The 20,320-nt window shown below is 45.8% G+C and overlaps 1 protein-coding gene across 3 annotated transcripts in view; it reads right to left on the bottom strand.

The window, feature by feature from the left end:
- WDR38 (WD repeat domain 38) overlaps positions 1 to 20,320 on the bottom strand; it is a 1,427,946-nt gene that overhangs the window by 954,913 nt on the left and 452,713 nt on the right. The gene's annotated exons all lie outside the window — the stretch shown is intronic.

Below are 20,320 nucleotides of genomic sequence, written 5' to 3' on the forward strand. Positions count from 1 at the left end.
GTCTCCAGTGCCCTTGAGGAGCTGTATTTGGCAACAACCCCCCCCCCCCCAAGATCAATGTAAAAATTTAACCACCCAAAAAAATCTAAAAGGGCATTAAAAGTTTCTCATTTGTCCCTTGTTTGCCCAGTGTAGAGCTCTCTAGTGGGCAATCATTGTCTCAGGTGTGAACAACAAGAAAGAGAGGGGCGAGAGATAGAGGGAGAGAAAGAGGGGGTGTGAGAGAGAGAGGAGGGGGGTTGCAGAGAGAGAGGGGCCTGAACTTGCAGAGGGCTTGATGTAGGGCATTGAGGGTGAAGCGGTGCAGGGAAACAGGAATAAGGAAGCCACCTGCCTTGCTGACCCGGAGTGAGAGACCAGAGACATGGAAGCAAGGATGGATGTATCATTTGCAGGAGCTGTTAGTTTGTTCGTTTTTTCAAAAAAAGGTTGAGCCGGAGGAATGCTGAGGCTACAGCAGTGTTTGTTAGGACCGGAGGTGTGCTGGGGATGCAGCAGTGTTTGTAAGACCAGAGGTGTGCTGAGGCTATAGCAGTGTTTGTTAAGACCGGAGGTGTGCTGGGGATGCAGTGAGAGGCAGTCTCAGTCTCCTGGTCTGTTGGCTCAGCTGCTCTCAATGTTTTACACCTGCATGAAGCAGCTCTCAATGTTTTACACCTGCATGAAGCAGATCTCAATGTTTTACACCTGCATGAAGCAGCTCTCAATGTTTTACACCTGCATGAAGCAGATCTCAATGTTTTACACCTGCATGAAGCAGCTCTCAATGTTTTAAACCTGCATGAATCCACATGCAAACTGGGGGTTCTGGGGTGTGCAGGCTGAGTGGATTTAGAAAAAATCAATAAAACAATGCCAATGTTTTTGTGACCCCCCCCCCTTGGCCTGCGCCCCTGGCGGTTGCCTGTGATGCCAACCCCTTGCTATGCCCGTTTACATAAAGGGTCAATTATGGTTTTGCTTATAATTTTGTTACATGATTACATTTTTAGCAGACAATATATTGTGAAATGCCATACCTGAGTCAAACTCTCCTCCAGGATATCTTCCTCCTGGCTGGGATCAACTGAGGCCTCTGCCAAAGTAGAAGGCAGTGTTGAAATGGATGGCCTGGATTCCTTCGTGTCTGTCAGGAATCGCAGGTTGTCAAAGTACCACAGCCGTGGTACAGGGACATCATCTGCAGCAGCTCCAGACTTTGTGGCGTCTTCAATTTTTTTCACCTCACGTCTGTAAGCAGTCCTAATGCTGCTTATTTTTTTTTTTTATGTATTCTATATTTGCCCTCGGATATATGGGCTTGTACAAGGCCACTAGATGTTCATAGGCCTGTTGTTTAAGATGCTTATTTTTGTAGGCTGCAGATTTGACTTGCCACAAACAAGGCAGTTGCCTGTACTCCTCAATGAACTGGAGCAAAAATTCATGGCTGGTGAAAGTGTCCACCATTTTGCAGTACAGTATATGCCTGCAAGACACAACACAAAACAAAACATAGTAAAATAGCATGTATTTTGGGACATAATAAAGATATTCCCAATAAAAGCTGTATAGGGCCCAAAACACACACTTTAGAATCAAATAGTCGTACCTTTGTTTGCGGGGAAGAGTCGTGATTCGCCGATCGCTCATGCTCCAACCAACGATATGTCCGCTAGCGAATTGTCGACCGAAAGATCTGGCGTCCTTTAAATACAGCGCATGCGTCAACTCCCCCTCCAGTGGCGGGCTTGTGCAGGGGTGTGTATGTGCCGAAGATCAGGCCTGCATGCGACACACACACACCTGAGGCGGTGGAACAATCTTTGGCAAGAAACATGTCTCAAAGATCTGAGAGTTCAACTAGTGTGGGCCGAAGTGGTTGGGCCACCAAAAAAACCAAAGCTACACCCATGACCAAGTGGGAAATGGTGGAGATGGTTGGAATACTAGAAAGGATGGACTATGATGGCAAATTGGAAAATTATGAGAGGCCCAATGCCAGAAAAGACTGCATTATGGACAAGGTGGTGGCCTGTTTAAAGAAAAAGTATGGTGTGGAGCGATCCAAAGACCAAATCAGGAAAAGATGGTCTGATCTGAGCAAGATCAGCTTGGGCAAATACATCGTATTCTGAAAAAAAGTAAGTTATTTTTTTTATCATGCAATATGTTTTGGTTAAATTTGGTGTATGTTGTATTAACATGTCTAGATTAGAATGTCTATATAAAAAGTACTCTTACTCATTTTATTGGTCATGTCGTGATTAGATCGATCTATTGTTGATTTTTTAGTATATTACATTAAAAGACAGGAAGCCATAGTTAAAAATATATGTATTGTATTGCAACGAATGTTCTTTCTTGGCACGAATTTTCTCTGCAAACATTCCTATTATTCACATATTATTATTCTAACCTTGAAATAGGAGAAAAAAAAAATTAAAAGCTAAGGAATGGGAAAGGAGGAGGAGAGGTGCAGCTACTTTGGCAGCTCCATCTACAGTGGAGGAAGAAGCAGAGGACATGGGCCCAGATGCTGGCACAGATTCTCCAAAAGGTAATTGGTTCCTATGCACAGTCAAACATTAATGTACCATATTTTTATGAGATAACCATGTACATGTCTTAATATTTGTTCATAAAATAGCTATCAAGCAGGGCACCATGTCCTATCAAATGTACCTCTTGTGACTTTTATGATATGGCAACTTTTTTGTATTATGTAGATCAAGACATTCTTCCAGAGTGCATAATGGTGGAGCCAACAAGTGTGCAGCCACAGCAACATGAAGGTTGGTAGGCACAGATTTTTGGGTAGTGGGATAATAGAAATATGTGTATTTGCAATGATTGTTTAACCTTATATTCTTGTAATCCCTTACAAATTTACATTGCAGATGTTCCCTCATGCGAGGATGTGTCATCTCCAGCCGGATGGGATGTTCAAACATCAGAGGAGAAATCTCAAGGCAACTTGCCAAGCAGCCTTGCTGGCACATCTGCAAATGTTGAGGATCATGGACCAAGTGTCGGAGAGCCAGTTGTGTGCCCACGTAGGTTTTTTAATAATGATTTTTAAAGTGTATTTGTCATTTGCTGTATTTGATGTAATGCTTCAAAGGAACGACCTGTTTGTTCAATAATGTAAATCAGGTGTGGCAAGCTTTGAAAATATGTGTCCATTATATAATCATATAGTGTAAATTCGTCATTATTAATTTTTTTTTGTAGATTTGTGACTATATGATTATATATTACACACATGATTAAATTGTTTTGCGCACCTGATTGACATTTTACATAAAACATATGTTTTTGACGTTTGCAGGTTTCTAGGCTCCTTGCACACGGGGCATGAGCTAAAAGATGTGTCAAAGATTTGTTTAACGCCAGAAAAGCAGCTGTAAATACGTGTTTTCAGTATTTTGGAGAATTTGCGTAATCGCACGTTTTGCCATGTTGCTTTTATCAGCGTTATTTTCAGCCTCCATTTCTAAACACTAGTTCCCTATGGTAGCCTCTTTATTTGAATGGAAGTCGCACCGTAAGTCGGATCAGGATGATCTGACTTGCGAGGCCACTTGCGCTGTGAAGATTATTGAGGGGGAACTACACAGAAAAATTGGATAAGCCGCCGTGGGTGTCCCCCCCCCCAAGTTCCCAAGCAGGCCCTTTGTGTGTGGTATTGAGTTTGAGGGTAGGCCCACACCAAAAAGACGGCATGGGTTACCCCCAAAATCCATACAAGACCCTTATCCAAGCATGCAGCTTGGCAGGCCAGGAAAGGAGACAAGCAAGCGGACCAAACCCCCCCTGGACCACAGCAGGACACATGCCCTCAACATGGGGGGGTTTTGTTGCTTTGGGCCAGGGGGGGCTCTGCACCCCACACCCAAAAGCACCTTGCTCCCATGTTGATGAGGACAAGGGTCTCATCCCCACAACCCTGTCTGGTGGTTTTGGGGGGTCATGCGGCCAGGGGGTTCCTAGGACTTTGGAAGCAACCTTTAACAAAGGGTGGCCCCCAGATCCCAGACCCCACTCCCTATGTGAATGGGTATGGAGTACATAGTACCCCTACACATTAACCACATAAAAGGAAGTGTATGTGAATAACGACAGGAGACGTCTCTGAAATGTTCTTAAATATCTTCATCCGGTCTTCTCCACTCTGATCTTTGGATCCTCTCCTCTCTACTCTTCTGCTGTCCAATCTTCTGCTCTTAGTTGTCTGCTCTTTTGCCCTAGGCTCTTCTTCTTCCTCCTGTCCTCCTCCGATGCTGTTGCCGTGGATTCTGCCCGTCTCTGGTCTCTGCAGCTTAATATATATACATTACGACCATGCCCTCACAATGACATCATCATGCGTTCACACCCCTAATGAATATATAGTAAGCTCCGGAGACCGGCAGAATCATCAGCAACAGCATCGGAGGAGGACAGGAGGAAGAAGAAGAGCCTAGGGCAAAAGAGCATAAGAACAGGGTAGTTATTAACTCGAGAGTAATTTAAGATAAACTGGACACCAAATGTTTCTATATTATGACCTCATGTAGGTGATTCCCATTGATTCTGTTTTATTTTTTTTTACAGATCATGTTTTACATAGTTGCACTCTTGCAAAATTGACCACTGAGGCTCTACAATGCTGCTCAGACCTTGAAAAAATTAAGGAGACTGCAACAGCATTACAGAATAAAATGCGAGACTTCGTGGACATGATTGGCAAATTTTAAAAAAAAGTTTTACTACGTTTTAAATGTTTTTATTGGGATGTTCCTGATTTTACCCATTTTGTATTGTCTTTTATGGCATATTTATTGCACTCAGCTGTTAAGGGTGTACCCAAGTTTGGGAAAAGCACTTTACAACACCCTAACCCTAACCCTAACCCTAACCCTGTGAAAGTTTGTTACTAAAACATTTTTACATTCAACAATGTGTGTTCCATTCTTTAATTGACTTTTGTTGGGGGGTCCAGGTCTAAAGCTGTGTAAAGAAGCACTAAATGTATGATGGCTGTCCTATTCACTTATTTACATGTTAATGAAAGCAGTTTTGACACTGCCATATGCGAGTTGCTGGGGGTGTCAATTAAATGTTAAAGACCCCCCCAGTTTTAACGCATATCACAGTGCGATCTGACATTTCACACAGGATCGGATCACACAAGTGTGAATGACTGTGCAATCCTATCCTGATGTGGCTGAATAAATGCATCATGTGCGACTTTTGTGCGAGTGCAGTGCGAATTTAGCCATACAAACTGTATAGCTGATTTTGCCCTGAACATATGATCGCATGTAATAAAGGAGCAGTGCGCTCCGATATTACATGCCATCAGATGTGCAGTGTGAATTAAGCCATACACTTTGTGTGGCTACATTCGCACTGAACCCGCACACAATTCGCACATGACCCTTTATTTCAGATGTATCTGGATTGGATCGCACAGTGCTTCACACTTGTGGAATACAATTGTCAGAGAAACCTTCAGCTGCAGACTGGTCATCACATGACAAGCAACACATGACTTCCACATGACTTCCTGGCTGCCTATAAAAGCTGAGCAAGTGCTCAGAGGAATTGCTGGTTTGTCTTTCAGCTTCCTGTACCTCAGTTCCTGTTTCCTGTGTGATCGTTTACCTGCTGTGACCCGGATTGACCCTGACCTACTCTGCTCTTCTCCTGGACCCGACCTTGGCTTGTTTTACGGACTTTGCTTTTGCTTACCTGTGTTTGACCCTCTGCCTGCGACCCGGATTTACCTTCAGTCTCCTGTGCCTTGACCTTCTGCTTGTGACCTAGTCTTGTCTCCTATCTCCAGTGCCTTGACCCTCAGCCTGTGACCCGGATTGTCTGCTTACCTGCGTTTGACCCTCAGCCTGCTCCGGACTTCTACTGCTGGATCCTGATCAGTCTCTGCTCCAGCTCTACAGGACCTCCACGCAAGCTCTACCCTGCCTGCTGGTAGCTTGTGCCTCTTTGTGCCATCCACCCTCTGTATCACCTCCAGAGGGGCGGAGTGCGCTTAGTCGCAACAGCGAACCGCTCTCGGCATCTCGGCCTCGGTGAGTACCTCTATTCTGATAGTACAAACCAGCCATGTCAGAGGCCGACAGAGCGCGTTCTCCTCTTGAGATCCTGTGCCAGCAGGTCACAACCCTCACTGATGCAGTCCAGAAACTGCAGGAAGGCTATGCCCAGATTGACGGTCGTCTCCAGCAACTTTCAGGGTCACCTGCATCAACAGTCGCAGCCCCTGCGCCCACCAGCGGAGCCTCCTCTTCTCAAGTTGCATCAAGCCCCACAGTGATCATGGCTACCCCTGAGTCCAGGGTTCCCACACCGGAGCGTTTTTCAGGCGATCGCAAAAAGTTCCGGGTCTTCAAAAATGCATGCTCCTTGTACTTAGCCCTTCAGCCCAGGACTTTTTCGTCCGAAGTAGTTAAGGTGGGATTTGTCATCTCCCTGTTGACCGAAGAGCCGCAGGCCTGGGCCCACAGCCTGATGGAACAGAGGAGCTCTCTTCTGAATTCTTTGGACCTTTTCTTTGAAAGTATGTCTCAACTATATGACGACCCCCAACGCACCGCTACTGCAGAAGCCGTGCTACACTCCCTGTCTCAAGGAAAGAGACCAGTGGAGGACTACACTGCTGAATTTCGAAAATGGTCAGCTGACACGGGGTGGAACGAACCCGCTCTTAAATACCAGTACCGCCAGGGGCTGTCAGAAGCTTTGAAAGATGAGTTGGCCAGGATTGAAACCCCTGCCACTTTGGAGGATTTAATCCAATCCGCTACCAAGCTAGACAGGCGCATGCGTGAGCTGCGCTCTGAGCGCTCCCAGGGTCCCCGACCTAGTTGGATGCTCCCTAAACCTTCTCCCGTTCACCCATCCTTTCCAGTGACTCCTGTCACCTCTGCTCCAGAGGCTGAGCCTATGCAGCTTGGATTGGTCCATGCTCCTCTTACCCCTGAAGAGAAGCAACGGCGGTGACAGGCTAATCTCTGTCTGTACTGTGGGGGAACTGGACATTTTCTGCGTACCTGCCCCGTGAGACCCAGTAAGTCACGCTCGCAGTTTTTCATGAACTTTCAGAACCCTGGTTTATCCCAGACTTATGTCACCCTCTCTGTCTCCTTACAGCTAATGGAAAAGGAAGTTCATCTACCAGCAATTATTGATTCCGGAGCCTGTAGTTGTTTTCTAGACACTTCACTGGCCCAAAAACTACACATTCCACTGCAAACCAAAGAACAAGGCCTCCAAGTCTACCTGGCTGATGGGTCTCTGCCTCGCTCTGGATTTGTCACACAACAGACAAGGCCCATCCTTGTCACCATGGACTCCGGCCACCAGGAGCTTCTAAGCTTTGACATCATCCTCTTCCCCATGTTCCCCATCATTTTGGGGCTCCCCTGGCTACAGGCACATGAACCTGACATCAATTGGAACAAGAAGAAAGTCTCCTTCTCCTCTCCCTACTGTTCCCAGCATTGCCTTCCTCCAGCTCCAGCCGCCTGTTAACCGTAGCACCTACACCTGACAATCTCCAGCACGTCCCTCCGGTATATCTTGAATTTAGAGATGTCTTCGATAAACAAAAAGCTGATTGCCTACCACCTCATCGGTCTTACGACTGCCCCATTGATTTGCTACCTGGTTCCGAAATACCCTTTGGCCGCATCTTTCCACTATCAGAGACTGAACTAGCGGCTCTTAAAATGTATATTGATGAGAACTTGGATAAGGGTTTCATTCGTCCATCATCTTCACCGGCCGGAGCCGGCATCTTCTTTGTGGAAAAGAAAGATGGTTCCCTAAGACCATGCATAGACTATAGAGAACTGAACAAAATAACGATAAAAAATCGCTATCCTCTTCCACTTATCCCAGAGTTGTTTCAGCGTTTCCGGTCTGCCCGAATTTTCTCTAAGTTTGATCTGCGAGGTGCCTATAACCTCATCCGAATCAGGCCTGGAGACGAATGGAAGACTGCCTTCAGGTCCAGGTTTGGACATTATGAATATTTGGTAATGCCCTTTGGGTTGTGTAACGCCCCGGCCACATTTCAGCACCTGGTAAACAACATTTTTCGAGAGTATCTGGACAATTTCCTAGTTGTTTACCTGGATGACATTCTTTTTTTTCTGCCACCATTGAGCTACACCGGGTTCATGTAAAGACAGTCCTTGCAATTCTCAGGAGACACAAATTGTACCTTAAAGCAGAGAAATGCGAATTCGAAAAATCTGTTGTGCAATTCCTAGGCTTTATCATTTCTACCAACGGGGTTGCAATGGATCCACAGAAGGTCAAGGCAATTCAGGAGTGGCCGGCTCCAGTAGACAAAAAGGGGGTACAGCGGTTTATCGGATTCGCTAATTTTTACCGGAGGTTTATCGTTGGCTTCTCATCCATTGTTGCACCCATCACCCAACTAACCCGCCAACACAGTCGTTTTCAGTGGTCCCAAGAGGCCCAGGAAGCTCTTACCAAGCTCAAAGCCCTGTTCACCTCTGCACCAATCCTACGGCATCCGGATCCATCCCTGCCATTTGTGTTGGAGGTAGACGCCTCGGAAACTGCCACTGGAGCCATCCTCTCCCAGAGACAGGGCCCCAAGGCTCTCCTCCATCCTGTAGCTTTCGCATCTCGGAAACTAAGTTCCCCGGAAGGAATTATGATGTGGGAGACCGGGAGCTGTTGGCCATCAAGTTCGCTCTGGAGGAGTGGAGATATCTGTTGGAGGGTGCTTCCCATTCCATCATGATCTTCACCGATCATAAAAACCTAGAATACCTCAGGACAGCCAAACGCTTAAGACCCAGGCAAGCCCGGTGGGCCCTCTTCTTTTCTAGGTTCAACTTTCATATCTCTTATAGACCTGGCCTCAAGAATGGGAAAGCAGACACACTCTCCCGGATGTTCCCTGAATCTCCCCAGTCAACGGAACCTAGCGCCATCTTATCTCCACAAAACTTCCTTCTGCTCACAGACACTGATCTTATGACCACCATCAAGTTGGCATCCAGCCATTGTACTGACCCAGAAATATCCTCCTTGGAGAAACGAGATGACTTGTTCTGGTCCCAAGGAAGAATTTTTGTCCCACCGGAGGCTAGACCCATGACGTTAAAGTTGCTTCATGACCATAAACTGGCTGGTCACTTTGGGACTCAAAAGACTTTGGAATTGGTTGCCCGTTCTTTTTGGTGGGCTGGTTGGAGGCAGGACTGTAAAAAGTATGTCCTCTCTTGTATTTCTTGCCAGCGCAGTAAAGTGGCTAACACCAAATCTTGGGGATTACTTAGACCTTTACCCATTCCAGAACGCCCATGGGCTGACGTTTCTATGGACTTCATTGTTGATCTTCCTCCCTCGGAAGGTTTCACCTCCATTCTGGTTGTTGTCGACCGCCTTTCCAAAATGGCACACTTCTTGCCCATGGTGGGCACCCCCTCTGCTTTGGAGACAGCTAACATTTTTATCAAAGAAATAATAAGGCTACATGGAGTACCCGACAGTGTTGTTTCTGACAGACGTTCACCTCCAAATTTTGGAAAGAACTTTGTAAAGCACTACAAATAAAGGTCTGTCTCTCCTCTGCGTATCACCCTCAAAGCAATGGCCAGACAGAGAGAATGAACCAAACTCTGGAGCAGTATCTCCGCTGTTTCTCTTCTGGCTCCCAGGATGACTGGTCCTCTCTGCTACCCTACGCGGAGTTCGCGTATAATAATTCAGTTCATTCAGCCACCAACCAAACGCCCTTCTGGTCTAACTTTGGGTTTCACCCTTCTTTCCTTCCAAACGCTACCCCTGAATTATCTGTTCCTGCTGTCCAAGATCGCATAGCCTCCATCCAACAGAACTTTCAAAGGATTCAGGAAACCATGCAAAAGGCCCAGGATGACTATAAGAAGTACTACAACAGGGGAAGGAAGGAGAACCCGGTTTTCAAGGTCGGTGAGGAAGTTTGGTTATCTTCAGCTAACCTCAAATTACCTTTTCCCTCACGGAAGTTGGGCCCAAAGTTCATAGGGCCGTTCAAAATCAAGAGGATGGTTAACCCTGTGGCCTTTGAATTGGCCTTACCCAGCTCTTACAGGATTCATTCTGTTTTTCATGCATCCTTACTAAAACCAGTGATTCCTAGCCCCTTCCCGGGAAGAGAGGAGCCGCCTCCTCCACCGGTCCAGGTGGATGGGAAAAATGAATTTGAGGTTGAAGCCATACTGAACTGCAGTTAGAGGGGTAGACTTCTCCAATACCTAATCAAGTGGAAGGGGTACCCACCTGAAAACAACTCTTGGGAACCCTCAAGAAACATACACGCCCCTCGCTTGATCCGAGCTTTTCATGTGAATCACCCGGAGTTGATGTCCAGTTTGGGCGTCCAGAGGCCGCCCCTCGGGGGGGAGAACTGTCAGAGAAACCTTCAGCTGCAGACTGGTCATCACATGACAAGCACCACATGACTTCCACATGACTTCCTGGCTGCCTATAAAAGCTGAGCAAGTGCTCAGAGGAATTGCTGGTTTGTCTTTCAGCTTCCTGTACCTCAGTTCCTGTTTCCTGTGTGATCCTTTACCTGCTATGACCCGGATTGACCCTGACCTACTCTGCTCTTCTCCTGGACCCGACCTTGGCTTGTTTTACAGACTTTGCTTTTGCTTACCTGTGTTTGACCCTCTGCCTGCGACCCGGATTTACCTTCAGTCTCCTGTGCCTTGACCTTCTGCTTGTGACCTAGTCTTGTCTCCTATCTCCAGTGCCTTGACCCTCAGCCTGTGACCTGGATTGTCTGCTTACCTGTGTTTGACCCTCAGCCTGCTCCAGACTTCTACTGCTGGATCCTGATCAGTCTCTGCTCCAGCTCTACAGGACCTCCACGCAAGCTCTACCCTGCCTGCTGGTAGCTTGTGCCTCTTTGTGCCATCCACCCTCTGTATCACCTCCAGAGGGGCGGAGTGCGCTTAGTCGCAACAGCGAACCGCTCTCGGCATCTCGGCCTCGGTGAGTACCTCTATTCTGATAACAATCCTGTGCAATAAGTAAGTGGCGGGTCACCCTTATGCGATGCAGGAAGGCTGCAAAGTCGCAGACTTCCCGCATCGCATAAGTGTGACTCAACACTCAAGGTACTAGCAGCCCTAGGATTCAATATGGCATTGATATTGCCAGTAGCAATCAGTGTGGGGAGATCAGTGTAATCTATAGTGTATTGCTGGTTCGTTGCTCTAGTTCACTTTACATTACCTATATATAACACTTTGAGATCAACAATGATCAAGTTTCACATAACACTGACATATCCTAACATTGGTGGGCAGTGAGAAGGATGTCATAAATGAACACAACATAACAGGTGTAGGTACGTTGTTAATACCCTAATGTATTATATGAAATATATAGTATGGGCACCTTCTGGAGAATGACCACCAATGTAAGTTGACATTAGATGAACCTTGGGTGTGACCTAGTTCTCAATGTGAGAGGGTTTGTGGAAATTTAATGGGGTGCAGAAGGCCCTTGTATTTACACCACTGGATAAAAAATAACACATGGCCATCATCACTTTGGATCAGCTGGGGAGAGACTACAGTAAAGAAACACACTGATGAATGTATTAACCCTTCCAAAGTCACACATATATAACACATGATTAACCCAAAAAATGATGTTTGGGATATGTGCCCAAATGATTAGAATCCACAATACAGAATCATTGCAATTTTGGTTTAATGTGTAGAAAAATCTTATATTTCAGATATTTATCTTGTGTGTAAAATATTTTAGAACATTAATGGGTGTGTGGCAGTGATTGCTGCCAGGACACAGCTCCTCTCCCCACAAAATATTCCAGATATTCCTGGCGGATCTGACGGGCCTTTTGTGATGCCAATCCTGAACGTCCAACTTGCATTGAGGTCATGGACTCCATTTGCTCACGAGGTTGTGCCTCTCCACTTGTCCCTGGCATAGCAGGGTCAGTATCCAGTTGCTGCATAAGATAGTTTTCTTCATTCCTGCGTAGCAAGTTGTGTAAAATGCAGCAACAGAGGACCACGTTATCTACTTTGTAGAGTGCCAGGTGTATGGACGTCAGGAATATCCAGAACCGGTTGGCCATTATCCCGAAGGCATTTTCAACAACTCTGCGAGCTCTGGACAACCGGTAGTTGTAGAACCTTTGCCCGGGGGTGAGGTTCCTCTGAGGGTAGGGCTTCATAAGATGCTCCCCAAGCGCAAAAGCATCATCTGCTATAAAAACAAAGCTCATGCCCTCAACGGTTTGCTCCCTGGATGGCAAGTTCAGAGTGCCGTTATGAAGACGACGAGCGAACTCCGTCTGCTCAATAACTCCCCCATCTGAATTGCGGCCATTTTTGCCAATATCCACAAAAATAAACTCATAGTTAGCATTAACTATGGCTAGCATGACTATACTAAAAAATCCTTTATAATTATAAAAAATGTGCCGGAATTCGGAGGGGGGACAATGCGGACGTGCTTCCCATCTATAGCACCCCCACAATTGAGAAAGTTCCACTTTTCCAGAAATTGAGCAGAAATCTCCAGCCATTGCTCTGCGTTTGAAGGAAACTGTGGGGGAAACAAAAAAACAAGATTTAGTGCTTGAGCACATCACATTATTAATTACACACACAGTTGTCTGTTAAATGCTTATGCAACTTTGATAAAATATAAACAACAGGAAGGCAATCGTTTGGATTTGGGGATGTAACATCTACATACATTTATTTTACACCTCCTAATGTTATTATATTGTAACTCACCAGCTAGAGCAGAGATTCTCAAACTACGGCCCTCCAGCTGTTGCTGAACTACACATCCCATGAGGCCTTGTAAATCTCTGACATTCACAGACATGACTAGGCATGATGGGAATTGTAGTTTCTGAACAACTGGAGGGCCATAGTTTGTAGACCTTTGAGCTAGAGCTTTGGTATATGCTGACTTTTAGATTTAGCATGGATGGGTGGGGGGATGGGTAAGTAAAACTATGCATTTATACATCAATAAGGGCTTGTGGTCAGTGAAGGTTTTAACATCATTACATAAACATGACTGATGTGTTTAAGATAAATCATAAACTAGGTACTCAAACATTGGCCAAGGAATAATTGTTTGAGGGAAAGTCATAAAATGACACAGATTCAAAATACTGTTAACAGGCAATGCGTTTAGGGACACATAGGAGAGAATGCTGGGGTGGTTAGTGGGTAATTTTACAAATGGTTAAGATATTCTAGATCTTTACTACTATGTGCATGCGGACAGAGGGTAGTTACAAAATAATGGCCTGTGTAAATTGCTGTACATCCAAAAACATCATAATTCGGGTGAGATGACTAATACATGTAATGTAATGTAAAAAATAAAACATACCTTGATATAGTCCTTCTGCAAGACCTTGATGATAGCAGAGCAGGTCTCAGGGATGATGATACCAAGTGCTTGGGGGGAGATGCCTGTGGTGAACTTGAGATCCTGCAGGCTTCTCCCTGTTGCAAGATACCTCAAAGACGCAATTAACCTTTGCTCAGGAGTAATTGCAACCCGCATACACGAATCCTGCTTCAGAATATAGGGGGACACCAGGGCAAGAAGACGGTGAAAGATGGGATCCGTCATCCTCAAATAATTACTGAAGTCATCAGGATTATTTTCCTGGAGCTCCCTCAGCAAGGACATGTGGGAAAATTGATCACGGTTAAGCAACCAATTTTTCGTCCAGGAGGTCGGCTTCTTCTTCCTCTTGCTCATACCTCGCCCCAGAGAAAAAACTCCAACGCTAACTACAGCAAGGGTCGAATCTGTGGACTCCATAATGAATTCTCGAATGATGTCTCGGGAAATAGCGAGATGTCGTCAACCAAACAAATGCTACCGAAATCAGCGCGAGATGCCCAGAAGGGTCACGGCCAAACACTCACTTCCTCTTTTGTAGCGGCGGACGTGCGTGGAACGTGCGTTGAACGTACTGACGTCATTTTCTGTCGGCCGACAAAAGTCCAGGGCAAGTTTAGAGCACTTTTCAACAGACAAACAACAGACACGACAGCCCTGGACAAAAGACGGCCGATCGGTCGGCCGACGATCGGTACGTGTGTACGGGGCTTTACACAGGGGTTGTTTTGTTTTTTCAAAGTCTGACTTACACAGTCATGTTAAAAGAAGACTAATTGATATGGTAATTCCCTACCATACAGGGAGTGTCTTTTGAATAGCTGCAAAGCTTACAAGCATTTTGAATTTTTTTGTTTTGAACAAACATACAACTTCATTTCTCTGTAAAAAGAGAAAGGTGTAGGGCAAAGGTAATGTTGAGCCAGCACCAAATCTGTACGTTTTTAATTTTAATTTTAATTTTTTTTTAAATATTTTTTTATTTTTAATCTTTATTTCCTTTTTTTTAATATCATTTTTTTCATGTTTAATTTTTATATATTTGTTTATTATTGATTTTATTTTTAATTTTTTTAGTATTCTAATTTTTTTTTTTTGGTAACTATTTCTCTTTCTCTCCTTTATCACCTTAATTTGTGGGGTGATTCCATATTTTTGGTTTTTGCTATAAATAAAAAAAAAAAGAGGGGAGTATGGGGAACATTATAGTGAGAACATTTAAATATTGGTATAGCATATTAAAGCTTCCATAGAGCATTTTGTTTATGGGCCAGTTCCCAACAGTTTTGTATCCCTTCCACCATTGAATAATTGTGTTATATACATTTATTGAAGCTCCCTCTTGTCATTTAGCTATTACCAACTATGGCAATAGGAACAGTCACTCAACAATTGTTTTTTTTGTACATGTTACACAAAGTCCGCTCTACAGCTCATATATGTGGCAGTCATCACATGTAGTCAGTTTTTTCTCTCCAAGTTAAAATCATTGGTCAATTTTTTTTTTTTTTTGGGGGTGCCATGATTAAGTTCAAAGAACATCGCTTGCATATCATATAGATATACTGGGACTTGTGAGACTCATAGTGATTGGCAAATAGCTGACCTGGTATAGTACAATTGTACTTAAAAGTAATTTATTTAGTTTAGTTATTCCCGAAGCCACGAGTAACTGGGGACATCACACTTATCCGCATTCTGACATTACGTCATTTTGTCTGCTTGGTTGACACTGCCTACTCTGTTCGGAGCCTGCTAAAGGAATGACCTCTGTCTCACAGCCTGCCAAAGGCATGACTCCTACAGTAGCTACATACGTTAGCAAAGGACGAAACTACGTGCACAATTGTGGGGCACCAGCCAAGAGCCCATTGGGGTTTGGATAACTGAACACAGTTTCAGTAAACTGAGTCAGTGGTGAGTTGCGGGTAGCAACAGAACCCCCCTGAAGACTTGAAGGGTCACACACCACACAGTGGTAACCAGCAGAAGGCAGGGCAGAGTTATCTGCAGGCATATGACAATGGATGAATAAAGTGGGTGATGAAAATATAGAAGCACCTGGCTGAAGGGGGTAACTATTCAAATTGATAAACATTTCAATGAAAAAGGGTCTCACTATTATGTCACAGTAAATCTATAGCAAGGCTAAACAAAGGTCCTTACTATTTAGAATTACAAGATAAGCAGTCATTTGAATGCATATGTCTTAAAAGTACACGTGTTTCTCTCCCTACCTGTGTCCACAATAATAAAGTATAATCACAGAAAGCCAGGAAAGCTGGTCCATAGCCTTATACGGAATACGCTTTATCCATTTGGAATCCCCATGGAAGGCCGTCCCAGAAGCAAGAGCAACAAGACCAGATTTGCATTATGGACTTTCATACTATTATTATTGGACTATTGAGAACTCTGATCCTCATTTTTTTTTAGTTTGGACTCTTAGTATTTTTTTTTTCTTTCATCATTATGGAGTTATTACATCCAGAACAAGTAATGAACTGCTGACACTGAGATCCAGGAATGTGGGTCTGTAGAGACGGTGAGTTTATAGATTTTTTTTTCAACTACCGTATATACTCGAGTATAAGCCGAGTTTTTCAGCACATTTTTTTGTGCTGAAAACGTCCCCCTCGGCTTATACTCGAGTCAAGGAAAAAAAAAAATTCCCTGTCCGCTCCGACGGGAATGGCGCCGCCCGTCGCATACATGCCACCCGCCGCTCGTGTAATTTCGGCTATTCCCGGCCTCTAACTACAGGTATAGGGATGCTGTGCTTCGCCATGCCCGGGAGAAGGGCAACATTCCCATGGACAACCACACTGTCATGGCATTCCCTGATTTTTCGGCGGCTGTTCAAAAGCAACGCAGCCAGTTCACTGAGGTCAAACGTCGATTGCGTACCCGCAATCTCAAGTACTCCATGTTGTATCCTGCGAGACTGCGAGTGGTCGCTGAGGACAGAGTGAGATTCTTTAAGGATCCTGATTCTGCTGTGGCCTGACTGGATGGCCTTCCGTGAAGCTGTGTTCCATTGCCATTTCCTGCTACCTTGTGCCCTTTTGTATAGTTGATGCCCCTACACCCTGTTGTTCCTGCTTTCCACCGGCGTCTCCACCTGCAGTACTTCCCGTTTCATTATAAACATACTCCTGTGGACATGCCTCTCTGCTGCAGGACGCGGGATTCCCTGCCTGGCTGTGTTCTGTGCAAACCCTCTACCCATGTTTTTCTCCTTTGGAACGGACCTCTCCCTGCATAGCTGCCTCACACCCTCTGGACATGCCTCTCTGCTGTGTGATCCTGCTCTCCCATTTGGCTGGGGTGAGGGTGGTGTGTTGCACTGGGGTTTTGATGGGGTCTGCCGCTTCCACTGCTACTCCCCTGAGCCTCCTCCATCCCCTCGGTTTGGAACACTGACAGCTTGCAGCCCGGGTTGTATCTGGCTCACGCTGTTTTTCTACATCTGATGTCTCACACTGTTACAGGGCCCTGGACATGGGCTCTCCCTTCGGAGAATGTTCGCCCCCGCTCCCCCCTGTTTTGGGGGGCACTATTTTTGTTAAGCCTGGTGCCCCAGCAGGCGACTTTCGGCCCCTTTTGGCCTGCCTCGACCTGCTGGTGTCTTTCATGTATGCGCAACTGTTTACTTTTTTATTGTTTTGTTCTGGGCTGATGCTCCCACGTGTTGGGGTTTGTGGGGTGGGTTACTGTATTTGGGACGTGTTCGTTCCTGCTTATGTGTTTATATTTGGGTTCACTTTTTTATGTCTTCCATTATATGCACTGTACTGTCATACCTGTTTGTCACATGTGGATGGGGCGTTGCTGCCTGCGCTGGGGGTCCTCCCACTTCCCTTGCCTGTTCCTGCCTTGCTCTTGTTAAGATGGCCTCCCTAAAAATCCTTACCTGGAACGTTCGTGGGGTGAGGGACAGGATTAAACGTTCTGTCGTCCTATCCTACTTGAAAGACCAGCATGCTGATATTATGGTCCTAGTGGAGACGCACGCTGATGACAGCCTGTTGCGGGCATTGCGTCGTCTGTGGATTGGTTGGTCGTTTCATGCCACTTTCTCCTCGTACTCGAGGGGGGTTTCCCTACTCATTTCCAAATCTACCTAAAGCAGATCCTTTCGGATCAAAGTCCAAACTTTGAATCCAGGATGACAGAACTCAGTGGCATCCAAAAATCCCACACCACCCCCTATTACCCTCAGGGGAATAGGGCCTGTGAGCTGTTTAATCGTTCTTTGCTGGGAATGCTACAGACTCTAGATCTGATCTACCGGAACTGTTGGCATCAACATGTTGGGGCTGTGGTGTGAGCCTACAACAACGCCAGTCCACTGGGCATACACCATGGATCTTCTGTTGGGAACTTCAGAACATCTCTTGCCCAGGACACCCAGTCCTGGGTACAGGAACATTGGGAGGGAAGGCAAAAGGCCAAGCAGTTGGTGACATATACAAAGAGATGGCTTCAGACCCTATTCTGGAAAAGCTGCCACTGCGACCCTGGGACCAGGTGTTGGTCAAGAACACCATGCATGCAAGATGGAGCAAGCTGGAGCCGAAGTGGGAAAGCAACCTGCCCCGGGTGGTGGGGCAGCCTTTCCAACCTACTGGGTCTATGACCTGGTCTCTGAGGGGCCCTTCCTCGTTAAAAAGAGACAGCATTGGAACATGCTGAGACCTTGTGTGCTGGAAGGTGACTGCCCCAGAAGGCCAGCCAATGACTGGGAGGCATTTGATGCTGCAGATCTTCCCTGATGCATGAAGATCCAACTGACTGGTTCCTGGTTGCCCCTCATACTCTAGTCTCTGTCTTCCCAAAACCTAGAGCCTGACTACAGTCCATCTACCCATTCAGTACCACAGACTACTGATGTACCGGAGGATTTACCCCTGGGCTCAGGTGAAGAAAAAGAAGATGCATGTAATGCGATGCTAAGCACAGCATCTGGTAACGGGGGAGGGGGGCAATGTAGGCAGGTGCAGTCTGCTGTATCCACTGCTTCCTCTGTGGTTTCCTAAGTCACTGGGGCAGCGATCCAATTGGATGATAGCCACCCATTTGGCTCTGGTGATCATCTTAGGTGTGGTAGAGTCTATTTAAGACCCTGGCCCTTGGGCTTGGTGCACTTTATGCAAGTAGGTAGTGTAGGGATAGGTACCCTGTCTGTTAGGGACAGTACTAGAGGTAGGGAAAGGTTCCTGCTGAGAAAGGAAAGCGTGGAGTTGCAACTCTTCTGGATACCTTCCCGATTGGGCATGAGATGGCCAGGTTGCTTTCGATCCCTCTCAACAGAGGCTGTCAATCTGGCTGGAATCTGCTTCTTTCACATTACTGAAAATTGTGAGTGCACCTGGCTGGTTAGCCTTCTCACCAGGTTTGTTGTGAACTTTTGCTTTATTACTTCAATACTAGAGTTGGGCCGAATACCCCCTGGTGTTCTGGTGCAAAAGGTTCAACCCTGAGCCGCAAACTCTATTAAAGTACATGGGACCTGAACATGCTATTCACTGTGCCAAGATTGGGCGAAGCTTTGCCCAATTAGGGCTTAGAATGCACTGTGCAGTGCACCCTGCAAATTCGGGTGTTCACTGAATGGGCGAACAGGCGATGTTCGGGCTGAACTTTTGCTCAGCTCAAACAGTTCACCCATGTTTATTCTCTATTATTGCTGCCACACACGCTGCACCCCAATGTTTTAGTACTGGGCAAAGGTAGAAGCTCCTTCTGACACTCCCCAGCAATTCCTAATGATAAATCCAGCTCTGTGTGCAGCATCTGTCACATACAGTATTGTCTGTTATGATGTCTGTTTAACGTGTCATACGTGGGTATCTTAAAAAGAAGAACTAAGGGTAAATATTTGTTAAAAGACATTTGCAAAAATGCAGCATAAGGCTCCATTCACACTGATCCGACTTGTCAGGCGACTTGTGAGCCTGACAAGTCGCGGTCCTCAGGCTCCCACTGTGTAGTACAGGAGCCGTTCTAATAGGAGCTACACAAGTCACAAGTCTTAGAAAAAGGGTCCTGTATTACTTCGGGGCGACCTGGAGGCGACTTGCATAGACATTAATTTTATGAAGTCATTGCAAGTCGCGCTGAAGTCGCGCTGCACGTGACTTCACAGGTCGCCCCTGAAGTTGTGCACAAGTCGTGCCGCTTCAGTGTGAATGGAGTCTAAATCAACAAATGTTTCCATTATTCCCTGCTAAATTGTAAGCAAGTAAACCTGGCTATACATTATACAATTTTCTTATTACATTTTCTTTAGATTTACCTTTAACTACATAATGCAAGGGCCCACCTGAATGCATACAAATTGAAAGTGTTTAGGTTTGACCTCATATCATATGGGTTCGGAAAATCTAAAGGGAAATTGTACAAGACAATGAAATATTATATTAAGCCTTAGGGAGCACGTCTTCTCAGAAGCCTTTCATATATGCCAGTGCACCTCTTATGCCCCGTACACACGTGCAGATTGTCGGCCGAAAAGATTCGGCCGACGACCGTGTAGGCTTGTTAGTATGATGCTTCCGACAGCCGACAGCGCACTTTCGGCCGAAAAGAATCTGTCGTGCAAGCATTAAAATTTTTGTATGCCGACACCAGAGCGGCCGATTGTTCGCCAGTCAATACAGAATTCGGCCGACAGACAGCAGATTTGCAAGACTGGGCATGCTCAGAAAAGAAAAAACACAGGGAAAGTTAACCATCACATGACATCACTTCTGCAGTCGGCTGTAGTCGGCGGACAAAATTCTTGTGCAGTATTTTGCACTTTTCAACAGACACGACAGCCCGGGGACAAAAGACGGCCGATCATTCGGCCGACGTTCTGCACGTGTGTACGAGGCATTAGACCTGACATCAG

The sequence above is a fragment of the Pelophylax lessonae genome (genome assembly GCF_965119305.1).
Source record: "Pelophylax lessonae genome assembly, chromosome: 7".
NCBI lineage: Eukaryota > Metazoa > Chordata > Amphibia > Anura > Ranidae > Pelophylax > Pelophylax lessonae.